Here is a 13,021-nt window from a genome sequence, read left to right on the forward strand (position 1 = left end):
TCCCGTGCATCATGAGAGTATGTATACGTCCATCTATGAATCGTATGATACAAATGACTTTTGAATATGCTTATAAATTTGATCATTAACCAATTCAAGACATCATTTGATACACTGGCGTGAATGTTGGGGAAGTCATACTATCCTAGCATCTATTTTTGGAAGCGGGGGATAATTTGTACAAAAAATATAGGCATACTCTTTACTTCAATTAGTGTACAATGAGTTATATACTGATCGGACTGGCCAAAAATCTATGTCGTTTATGAAACGCAGGGGCGAGTTAGGACACTGCTATTAAAAAAACAATTTCAGGGGCGGAACCAGGATTTTCCAAGACTGGGGGGGGGGGGCGCAATTTTTTTGGAGGAACTGATTTTGATAAGCAAAGAAAAAAAAAGAAAAACGTTTTCAACCACAAATTGAGGATATATCGTACCCGAAAAAAAATTGACAAGTCTTCAATTTCAAAAGAGGGGGCACACCTCTGTTTTAATGGCATTTTACATTACAAATGTTAATTTTGCTTCTCAAAGGGGGAGGGGGCACGTGCCGGCATTTCTTTACTGATTACTTGTGTTTTAATCCTTGACCCATGAAAGAACAGTACTGTATATTGGCAGAGCTGAACTGGGTGTCATTTCGTTACAGTCTCATGTCTCTTTATAGGACAAGTCCACCCTAACAAAAAATTGATTCAAATAAAAACAGAAAAATCCAACAAACATAACACTGAAAATTTCATCAAAATCGGAAAATAAGAAAGTTATGACATTTTAAAGTTTCGCTTGATTTCACAAGACAGTTATATTCACATCCTTAATTGTCGGTATGCAAATGAGGAGACTGATGACATCACTCACTCACTATTTCTTTTGTATTTTATTATGTGAAATATGAAATATTCAAATTTTCTCCCTGTTGTGGTGTGAAACCCCGGTGTGAAACAACGATTAATTCCTCCCTGAACATGTGCAATTAGTATTGTTTAATACTAGTGCGTCCCAGAAAAAACGAAACCGAGATTTAGCGATGATTTATCATAACTTAATCAAAAATAAAATAGACAAATGACCTACCAATGTAAAGCTTAGAATCTCCTCTTTCATCTGATATTACTTAGATTATTCCTCATTCACGCATGAGTGAGCAAAAATAATTTGAAGGAAGGATACCAAAAACTCATTTGGCGGGGGTATATGAATTTCAAAAAGAAAATCACATGTCTTAAAAGTTCAATATCTGCTCTTTAATTTGATACCTCAATTACAGAAAATGGTCAAGAAATAACAAAGTTCTGTTTATTTGAAATAAGGCTTGAATTTCCATAATTTCATTAAATAAACTGTTTTCACCGGTTTCCCACAGAAGCTATCGCATGATTAACAAAATACGTAATGCATGGCTGATCGTAAACAAAACGGAGTGTCGAGTGAGTTTGAACGCTAGCCTGTAAAACCTCTTCATTTTATGAAATTATTGAAATTCAAGCCTTATTTCAAATAACCAGAACTTTGTTATTTCTTGACCATTTTCTGTAATTGAGGTATCAATTTAAAGAGCAGATATTGAACTTTTTAAAAATGTGGTTTTCCTTTTGAAAGCTAGATACAACCCGCCAAATGACTTTTTGGTATCCCCTCTTCAAATTGTTTTTGCTCACTCATGCGTGAAGGAGAAATAATCTAATTAATATCAGATGAAAGAGGAGATTCTAAGCTTTACATTGGTAGGTCATTTGTCTATTTTATTTGTGATTAAGTTATGATAAATCATCGCTAAATCTCGGTTTCGTTTTTTCTGGGACGCACTGTATGGTTCGATCAAGTTGGTCCTTATTGTCAAATCTGTAAAAAATGAAATATTGTATAATTCAAACAATAAAAAACAAAAGAAATAGTGAGGGACATCATCGACTGTCTCATTTGCATGTCACTGAGTTGTGCATATCACTGTTTTGTGAAAAATAAGCAAAGCTTGAAAATGTTATAACTTTCTTATTTTACATCCTATTTTGATGAAATTTTCAGCATAATGCTAGTTTTCTTTATTTATTCAAATCAACATTTTTCTGGGGTAGACTTGACCTTTAATATTGTTGTTTCTTTGTATATTTTTATTCTAACTTGTTATTTTTTATCTTGCTTTTATATGTTAATTTGTACACTTGTGTTTTTTATTGTGAATTTCGGATAATAGGTAAATACAAAATACAAATTCCAAATTTTGAAAGTTGCATCAAATCCAAAATCTTTCTTTTCTGCAATATGTTTCTTTTAATTTGCACGACTGTGGGAGTTCAACTTTTTTGAAAGTTTATATTGTGGTCTGTGGTACCTATATAATCATAAAGCACCCCACTAGACCACGTCGTGGTCTACTTGTTCTGACTCCCGCCTTTCAAACAGAGGGTCGTGGGTTCTTCCTTCAGCAAGAAATTTATCCACACTGTGCTGCACTCGACCCAGGTGAGGCAAATGGGATACCGGCAGGAAGTACTTCCTCAAAAAGCTGTGCGCACCAGAATCGGTAGACTAGCTTAGCCGGGGTAATATAGGAGCGCCTTGAGCACCTAGCTAGGTCCTATATTATTATTTATTCCTGATTCATGATACCTTCTTTTAATTCTCGTCTCACCTTTAACCAGTGAGCAAATGAGTTTTCACTGAACAAAATATGGACTGTTTACTACTTACCACTTATCATTTACTATACGCTCACTTGCTGCATCTCTCCCATAATTACACACCCCTTGAAAGACGATTTTGGTTATCATTCTGCCTTCCAATTCATTGAAAAAATTGCTCGCTCGCTTCGCTCTCTTGCATATTGATATTTACCGTAATTCATTATTTTATATCCCAACAATCCATTACAATAAAGCCATCGAAAAAAAGCACGATATAGTGTAGGTCTCAAATATGGTAATATAACACTTATAGTATATAGGCTACGTATAAATTGCCCGTGATGTGATAATTACACACCACTTGAAAGGGGTTCGTCTCCAACTACAATATTGACATTAACTGCGATTCATTAGTTTTATAGCCATCGGAAATGTCGTTATAGACCTTTCACTGAAAGATGGTAGTATCATGTACATGCATCGTCATATACCCCCGTGGCCCCTTGGTGTGGGGGTGTCCCCCAATTTTTTTGTTTTTCAGGGAAATATATTGCATCGTTATGATTATTAATGATTTGAATACTTTGTTACATTTTTCGATTTTGTCACGCCTTTGAAACATTTAAAGGGGCTGTCTATGGAGAATAGAATAATACACGCCGCACGCCTGATCAAGGGAATTATATGGGGTGCTCCTATTACCCCCCCCCCCCATCACCCCGCTTCCCAATGCCTTGATTATTGTTAACCCTAAAAGGACTATGCTATTTGAGATGTATTGAGGACTGGGGGGGGGCATGATGGCCCCTCTTCTGATCTCGGCCGTTGTTCACACGACGCGCCGAAATTTGACACGCACATTCTTTACCACATAAACTACAAGGCAGTATAAAAAAAGTATGAAAATAATAATTTTTTATTAATTATAAATAAAATATGCAAATTTATTCATGAAAAATATTATTTGCAAATTTAACATCCAATTCCACTTCATTTTTTTTTTCCAGATGTCATCTTTGTAATGTAATTTAAAGGTTTCCACAAAGAAAAATTGCGAAAGCCAATATGTATTTCTTTGTTTTTATAATTTCTTTTGTATTTCCTTGTTTTTTCATACTTTGTTTTTCATTGTTTTTTTTTCAACGGAAATTATTACAGACCATTTAAAAACTAAAATAAACACTAAATTAATTCAGCAGAACAATTCGAAAGAAAAAAATAATCACCCTTTTATGAATTTCATCTCCCATCGACTTTGTACACAAAGTATAAAATTGAGCAAGTTTCCTCACGACATTGTCAAACGGCACGGCAGGAATGCATAATTCAGCTGAAAAAAAAGGAACAAGGATCGGTGCGGGAGGAAGACCCCGAGATCAAGTTATAGCATTGTACATCAATTGTCTTTTCAATATTCTGGAAGAAGGGGTAGGGTAGCGACATACAATCGATAAACATACCTTTTAAAACAATTTACCCAACCCCTCCGCTTGCCGCTATTATTCACACAGTACCCATCCCCTTCCCTTTAAAATCTATTCGGATATCAAGAAATGTGATACTATTATTTTACCTAATCCGACACGGTTGCCAATATAGCTTGAGATTGAGATGAATTTGTTTCCTTTACAATTTATTTTCTTATCAGTTTTTGTATATTCATCATTCCATGCTAGTTTTGTATTTTAATTTATCTTTCGGTTTATCTAAGCTTCATTTTAGCTCATCTTTTGGTTTTGTATGTATTCACATTATAATTGTTTAATTTTAATAAATATTCATATTTATTTTGTTGTTGATTTTTTATTGTTTTACTCGTTGGAATAAATTACTTGGTTTTATTTCACTTTTAAAATTTTGCCTCATTATTTTATTTATTCTATTCACTGATGAGACTTAGCTTTACAGTTTCACTTATCTCTTATCTTTTAAACATTTGTTTAAAAAAAGTTATACTTTGTATGTTTATATTCATTTCTTCGTTGACTAACTTATTTTCGGTAATTTCACTTTCACATTTCGTGATATTAATGACTCTAGTTGTTTCATTTTGATTTCATACGATTCCCTTTTACGTTCTTTTCCTATACATTAAATCATTTTCTTAGTTTTATGTGAACTATGTAAACATAATTTAATTTGACTTTTTCTTTTTCTGTATTAAATTCCTCTTTTGATTAATGAATTATTTTTTTAATTACAAGAAAAAATGATATATTCCCTTCTATTTATAAAAAATATGTAATAATTTTGTCGGTCAATTTTTATTTTTGTGTTCTTTTTTCTACAACCTTTCTCATAAACTTTTTTTTTCCTTTTCCTAACCTTTCTAATATTTCTCTTTTTCGTTTTCATAAAAAATCTTTCATACATATTCTTTTAAGCTTTGAATTCGTTTATCATTTTAATTTCGTTTTTTTATATTTTTATTACACGCAATGAAATATTTTATATTTTCCTTTACTATGGGATGTATTTATATGTAATTTTTTCCGTTGGTTTATCTTTATTGGACCACATTATTATTATTTTTCGTTTCTTTTGATAAATCAACTAATCATTGATTCTTACAGGGGTAGGAACTTATTTCATTGAGAATTCTATTATACCTATGATAAATTGATTACTCTACAGTATCTATTAAGAGATTATTAGGAACTATACAACAATTCGATCGAAATTCTAAAACTCATGACATAAAAAATATCTCTACTTTTGGTTTGATCCTTAATATCTTCGCTAAGGTATTTAGATAGCATTGGAACACTTTTCCCCACTGTCATTCCACTAGGGGGGGGGGGTAAATTAATTACGTACTGATGGGGGAAGGGGCGGGGGTGCTATCCCCAAGGAAACAAGACTGAAAATGGAACAAAATGAAATTGAGAGGGGAAATGTCATAGCCCTATATGAATTTTTTGATATTATGTGAAAATACGCCAATATTATATATACCCCCTCATAATTTGGACTGACTTCGCAACTGATAAACATTGAGTATTAAGGCGGATATGGAATGATTTGTAAATGAACGAGATTGCAATAGAAGGGGGACAGTGGCATTGGATCCAAGATACAAAGGAATATTGGGAATCATAAAAACTAAAGAGTAGTAATTGAAATGTTAAAATAATTATCCTGTACATCTGACATGGGTAATTAAAATAAAAACAATTACTGGAGGGGAAATGATCAATACTTTTTATAAGATTAATCAATAAAAAATAGGAGGAAAGTTTCCTTATAAGGAGTTTGTATACCTGCCATGGAAAACAATATTTCGTCATATGGACGAATTCGATGGCAACAGCACCAAAAGGTCCCGACAGAGAAAAAAACCCTTCAAATGAAAAATTCAAACGAAATGAAAAGGTGAGCTGTATATTAACGATAAATCGCCTTAAACTAGGACGGGTATAATAAACAAATAGCAGATAGGAATCACACTGGGGGTAAATGGCACTTCATTTCAATACGGCACACTGTGATATAAGAAATATAGTAGCTTGACTAGGCCTGTAATAATCAAAGCTACGTTCAAAACGGAACATATTTGAGCCGTTCCGTGTGAATTTTTCGTATCTTGTAAAGCCTTCAAGAAACTACTTCTTATCAAACTGGTTAACGGTCACTAAAACAATAGAATTATGAAATTCTTGTCCACATATGGAAAACAATGCATGGTCAGTCACCTGCACCTTCAAAACTTAAATCTCGGGTAAGAGATCTCCGCCCCTCTAATAAACAACTAAATGTAGGAACAAAAATTCTAGAAGAGGCGTTTGCCATTTGCCTCTTCAGCTCCGGCCGGCCGTCTCTCTAGAATGCTCTTCCTCTGAGGAACCGATGAGCAAAATCGCTTGAAGCATATAAATAGTACATTATTCTTATTAAAACAATATTGTAGGCTTATTATAATCCATTTATGCTCCCACACGTAATCAAACATTATTTTATCTGTAGTCCATTACTTCCATTTTCCCTCTGCGCCTTGGAAAAGTTCACTATAGGTGGTGCACAAAGTAAGTGCTGCGTTTATTTTTATTATCATTATCATCTATAATTATGAGAGGAAAGTAAATAACGACAAGAAGAGAAAAGAGAAAATAAACTAAGATAATCTTATTATATTTATACTGTCAATGAAATAACATTTTGATGAGGTCCAGATATCCGAAAATGTAGCATTTGGATTATCTGTTGACAAACAATCCATTCCAGCAGTTTCATGAAAATAATATGAATATTAATTTCTATCCGTTCCCTTGATAATTCATTAAAGGATGGACTAGAAGGGGTGTCATCTCATTTACCAATCTCATTATCTGCAAGGAAGTGGTCCATCGATCTGTACACCTCAACTGCAGATAGGATACCCAAAATACCCCCAGGCAGTATATATCCTAGACCAGTTGTTCATGTTTACGAGGGACCTTGCGACGCCAAATTACCAAAGAGGGTTTGACCCAAGACAGGGTGGCCGGAGCTTTATAAATCCCGAGTTATTTGAGTCCTGTGGAAAGCATGTAGAGCAGTTAATAGTCATGTGTTTTTTTTTAAGCAGACAGTTGCTTCCCCATGCAGCCATCGCATCAACAAGGAATTTATCAAACCAAACGAATCGTCCCATCGGCAAAGGTGGGGGGGGGGGGGGGTAATTTACCACGAATTTAACATTCAAAGAAGAATCGAATATGACAAAAAAAACAAAGGAAAAGGATACTGACATTCATAACATGAACCTCATTAGAAGTCGTACAAATGAAAATGAATATTGATACGTAAATTAAATGCCGTAAATAACACGTAAAATTTATTAAGGAGAGCACTTGCTGCATCGAGTTACCATCGATGAGCAATCGCAAAATAGTGCCTCCAGTCATTCTGCCACGCAAAATAGTAAGAAGTTATCGCAACCCCAAGGCGTTCAGTTTGAAGGTACACCGCTACAACACCGGAATAAACCATTTGTAATTATGTTTGCTTTAAAAATAATGCGGTAGTGTCGTAGTCTAGTGGTTATGACTCTCGGTTTTTTTTTCAACCTGAAGGACATGGGTTCGATTCCCCACCCTCAAGTATTTCCGGTGTATCAGAGTCGGGTCACTCACGGGGTCACAAGCTGCCTACATGCGTTTTGTTACGGAGTTCATACAAATGATGTTGTGAATGATGATGTGTGAAGGATACATGAAATTTATCCAGGGACTGGGCCGGTTTACTTTTATATTGTGAATATATATTTATAGCGGGTTTATACGGAGGTTTATAATGGTATCACCGTCCCGCGACAGCATCGGGATAAATTTGAAAACCAGTGTGAAGTCAGTTTCGGTGGGAAAATGTATTCAAACACAAAGTTTACTGTATAAAGATCATGGCATGATAGACAAAAGTCAGTGTCAAGTTTTCCTTTAGCTTTCTTTCCAAAATAATATCGCAATATAAACCGATCATGAATATTTTGGGAGAAGCTTTGCCGGACTCTGATAAATTACAGACATAGTCACATGACAGCGACCAAAGTTACAATTTAGCAATTGCTGGGATACACCCGCCACAGTGCCACTATTTCCGTTCAGGGGCAGCAATTCTATAATTCATCCCACCCAGCCAAACTTAAAATGGATGCATTGGATATCATGCAAAAGTACAGTAAGAAATACGTCTTGTTAAGCTAATAGAATATTGCAGATGTATTTCACTATTGTAGTGGTGCAACATATTAAGAAATTCCAAATCACGTAAAAGTGATCAAGCGTGGGAAAAATTGTAAAAGTTTGAACCCTTTTTTGCCACATGGAAGATAGTAATGTAATGGTGAGTTTTGCTATTTTCTAGGATAACTGTTAGGGAGTATTGGGAGCTTGCTGGTCGCTAGCTGAGTTAAAATCTGATAGGTACGCAAGCGTGGCAGATTGAAATACCACCAGTCTGTTCACTTGGTTTTATATTTGTTGTGGCTATGACAGCTCAAGATCGTATAATGGTGAGAGGTTGGGCATGAGGGGGATGCTTGCAGCTGAACATCTGAGCCATGCGAGCGTGTCAGATTGGTATACTATCTGTCAAGGTAGTTGTGATGGTGACGAGGGTTAAAACTCGTGAAATTATGGGAGATTGGGTACAATAATTGGGCAGGTTTTCTGCCACCAATGATATCATCGTTTATCGTTTGGGCAAATAGTTCTGCTATGCCAGGTTATCACGGTCCACCGACTACCAATTATCCAGTCACTTTGGAAGATCACATTGGACACCAAATGGCATATGGGTGGAATGTGTGGTAAATATGTTTGAGGGCATTAGCATCACCGGAAAGATGCAAATTGCCACTGCCTCCCATCATCCTCGGCTGATGGGAGCTAGGCAAACCACTTGCTGCATCTTATTCCCCAGCAATCACAAAAAAGTGCCTCCAGTCATTCTACCACGCATAACAGTTTCACTATACGATAGTTTCACTATACGATGTAACAAGTTATCGCAACCCCACGTCACTTGGTGGCAAAATGTATCCAGACACACGAAGTTTACTATATAAAAACCATGTGAAAGTGTCACATTTCCATTGTTTTCAAACAATCGTTGACAAATTTATGTTGGCATAGGACCAATTGCGTCAAAATGCATCTGCCTCGATCGAGCAGAAATAAACAAGCAATGGTAATCTTGAGTACAAATAAGGAGCTTTATTTCCAAAATATATATTACTTATGGTTAATCTAGAATTAAAATTTTGCGTGTCATACGGGACATATCTGCGCCCGGCCTGTACGACAAATAGCAATTTCATCCCTTGTTCACCATAAACAACTGATTTTGGTTGATTGTCATTTTTCAACAAGAATACCCGCTTGTACTTTGTAATTGCCACAGAACAATTTTCATTTCTGCACGCTTTGGCCAAGAGACTAGAAATTGTAGTCTAAATGTCCCGTACGCCCCGCATGGAATCGCCCTTTATGACTTAGTGCTTTGAGACAAACTTGATCTCTACATGCGATAGCTGCTTTTTAGTATGATTGATGTTACACGTGTATATACATGAAATGCGACCTACTCTTTGGTTAGAAATGATAGTGAATTTCTATTCACAAGATTGAGATGAAAATGCTGTTTCACAGGTAGAATACATAACGTCGGAACATATTTTGTAACTTTACGAAACAAAATACACTCTAAAAATATCATTGATTTAAAGTAATTCTACATCGGGTGTGAGTAGTAGCCCGTCGAACTCTTAGATTTTGAATTATGAATATCTTCAAGCCTTAACAACTTAAAATCAAATCTTACAGAAAAAATTTCAATTATAAATCCAATGTTTTGCAGGTAATTCACATCCAGTCTGGATCTATTTTAAATCATTTTAATTAAGAATGAAAGTGAATTGTATGAAGGGCCATTCTCTCCTTTTTGTGGTTGTTTTGATAGTTTTCACAAGGGATATCAATTTTCATTTGTATATACTGTATAACAATATTCAGAATTTGAATCACAAAGATCTGTTTTGAGTTGGGTCCAACGTTTAGAAAAAAAACTATCATCATAATTATTGAAACACAATATTAACATCAGCTGAATGGAATTGTTCTTTATCTAAGCACCAATCAGATATAAATAGATTTGATTACATTGCCAAAATGGCCAATAGCATCATTCATATTACAATTTTGTAATGCTGCAGTATACTTTTACACTTTTTCATATCCATTCTACATGTTACACGAAGGTCTGGTGCTTTAAGGGGGACCATTGGGCTGAGGGAAATATCAGAACTAATAACCCAGGACCAAAATACAATTGAAACCAGTTGGATTTCCAACTGGATTCAACTGGTTTCACTTGGTCTTAACTGAAATGTAATGAAACCAATTGGAACCAGTTGGACAACTGGAAATCCTAACTGGAACCAGTTGAGTAACTGGAAATGTCTTCCAACTGGAAATGACTTTTCTAACTGGAACCAGTTACGAATCTAAAGGTGAGAGAAGAGGGGAAGATATAATAAGAAAGAGAGAAATGAGGCCGGGTAACCGCTCAGGGAGAGACGTTTGGGATCTGCGGTTTATATTTATAGATAAGAATTTTCTTCAACACACTGAAACTAACATGAGTAGGTTTATTGCACACTGATTTCTTTAGTTCATTTCTTTATGAATTTTCAACATACAAATCAGAAAATACAGAAATGTAAATCATTAATACTACCCCCCCCCCAAAAAAAAGAAGAGCTTACCCTAATGGATACTATCCAAGCAAAATACATATCACTAATAATCACTAATAAAGATTGTTTGGATTAATTTGGAAAATGTTGGAAACTCAAACAGCAACGTTCAATTTCTCATTTTTATTATTCAATTTTCTATGCATATACTTAAATTTTCAACTCTGCACAAAATAAATGTATGATTTATATCAAACTAGGTTCTATCCATTTTGTAAATTGTAAAATTTACAATACCTCATCAATTATTTTGTTTACTCTTATTTTTACTGTGTGAAAATAATCATGACTCAAATAGACAAATAACATAGATAAAGAAAAGTATAAAATAAGCTCTAAGACCTAACCACTTAAAGGGCAAGTCCGAAAGTTGATTTGAATAAAATGAGAAAAATCTAAAGTTTCCGATTCACTTAATTTCACCAAATAGTTATACGCACATCCTGGTCGGTATGCAAATGAGAAGACCGATGACGTCATCCATTCACTATTTATTTTGTATTTTATTTTATGAAATGTGTAGTATTCTAATCTTCACCTCATTGTCGAGTGAAACAACAAAATAATCCTCCCTGAACATGTGGAATTAGCATTGTTTAATGGTTTAGTTAGGTTCGTCTTTGTTGTCAATTCTTTATAAAAAAAAAGAAATATTGTATAATTCAAACAATAAAAAACAAAAGAAGTAGTGAGTAAGGGACATCATCGACTGTCTCATTTGAATGTAAATAAGTTGTGCCTATCACTGTTTTGTGAAAAATGAGCGAAACTTAAAATATCCTAACTTTCTTATTTTACATTCGATTTTGATTAAATTTTCAGCATTATATTAGTTTGATTTTCCCCACTTTATTCAAATCAACATTTTCTTTGGTACTCCAGGCTGAAGATAATATGATTTGAACGGATTAAGAAAAATCAGACAAACAAAACACTGAATTTGATCAAAATCGGAAAAGGAATTAAAAAAAAGTTATGGCATGAAAGATTTGCATTATTCCGGTGTAGCAGTTCTAGGCATGCCTTTATGAATATACAATGAGCAAACTGATAATGTCATATCCCCACTTGTTATTTTGTATTTCATTGTATGAAATCAGGTTTATTAAAAAACTTTCCTACAAGAAATAAAAAAATGAATTGACAACTGAATTAGTGCATTAAATATTCATTGCAGCAGCAACTTATTTCATTAGAAGGGAAATATTATCCACTCATGTATGAAAACAAATTGAACAATTAGGATTTAATGTAATACATTAAGAAAGGGAAAGTGGGGATGTATCATCAGCCAAATTTATGAATATTCATGACAGCGTGCATATACCGGTAAGTCACAATATATTGCTAAACTTTGAAATTCAATAACTTTGCTATTGTTATTCTTTATTATCTGACTATACATCTTAAGCCGGTTGAGGGCGCGATCCAGAAAGCCTGGACCAGGAGGTGTACTAGCTCCATGAACTCGTCACAGGAAAAAACAGAGCGCAGCACATCAATCGATGGGCGTGGCCAAACAGGCACCAGTTTGATGCGTGGTTTGCGTGGTATCAATAATCAAGACCAGACGAAGTTACCTTTCTTCTTATCTTCATTCATCTTTCAGACAGTGGTCTGGTATCATTTAGATTTTCGGCCAACTAAGTTATAGTAATATGAGAATTACTTTCAAGAAAATAAATACATTTGATTTTAGGTTAAGATTTTATTTGAGCTTCCCATTCCCTGTTTCATCCTGCAACACGTTTAGGCCGGCGTTTAGGACCTACCCCATGATTTGACCATAGAGCTATTAACAGCTCCATGATTTGACCAAGGAGTTAAATAAAGGTGATAGAGGATCTCCTTGATCTATGCAGTTCGTATTACCACTTTTACCCGGCTTTTACCTAATTAAATAGGCCAACCTGAAATGTTTTGGCTATTATTGATGACATAGACATATGAACGTTCAATGTATGTGTGAACAAATAAAGTGGATTCAAAATTGATTAGGAACAGTCAGTGAAGCACTTTGCCCCCAAAACAAAGCAAAAAACCCTTAATCATTGTTGTTAGGGGATCGTCAAGGGTGGTGGGAAGGCTTGGGGAAATTCCACGCCTCTGATTGGTCGACCAGGATTAAGCGCACGTGCAGCGGTACAGCTGGGCCGGTG

This window comes from Lytechinus pictus, chromosome 11 (genome assembly GCF_037042905.1).
Source record: "Lytechinus pictus isolate F3 Inbred chromosome 11, Lp3.0, whole genome shotgun sequence".
Taxonomy (NCBI): domain Eukaryota; kingdom Metazoa; phylum Echinodermata; class Echinoidea; order Temnopleuroida; family Toxopneustidae; genus Lytechinus; species Lytechinus pictus.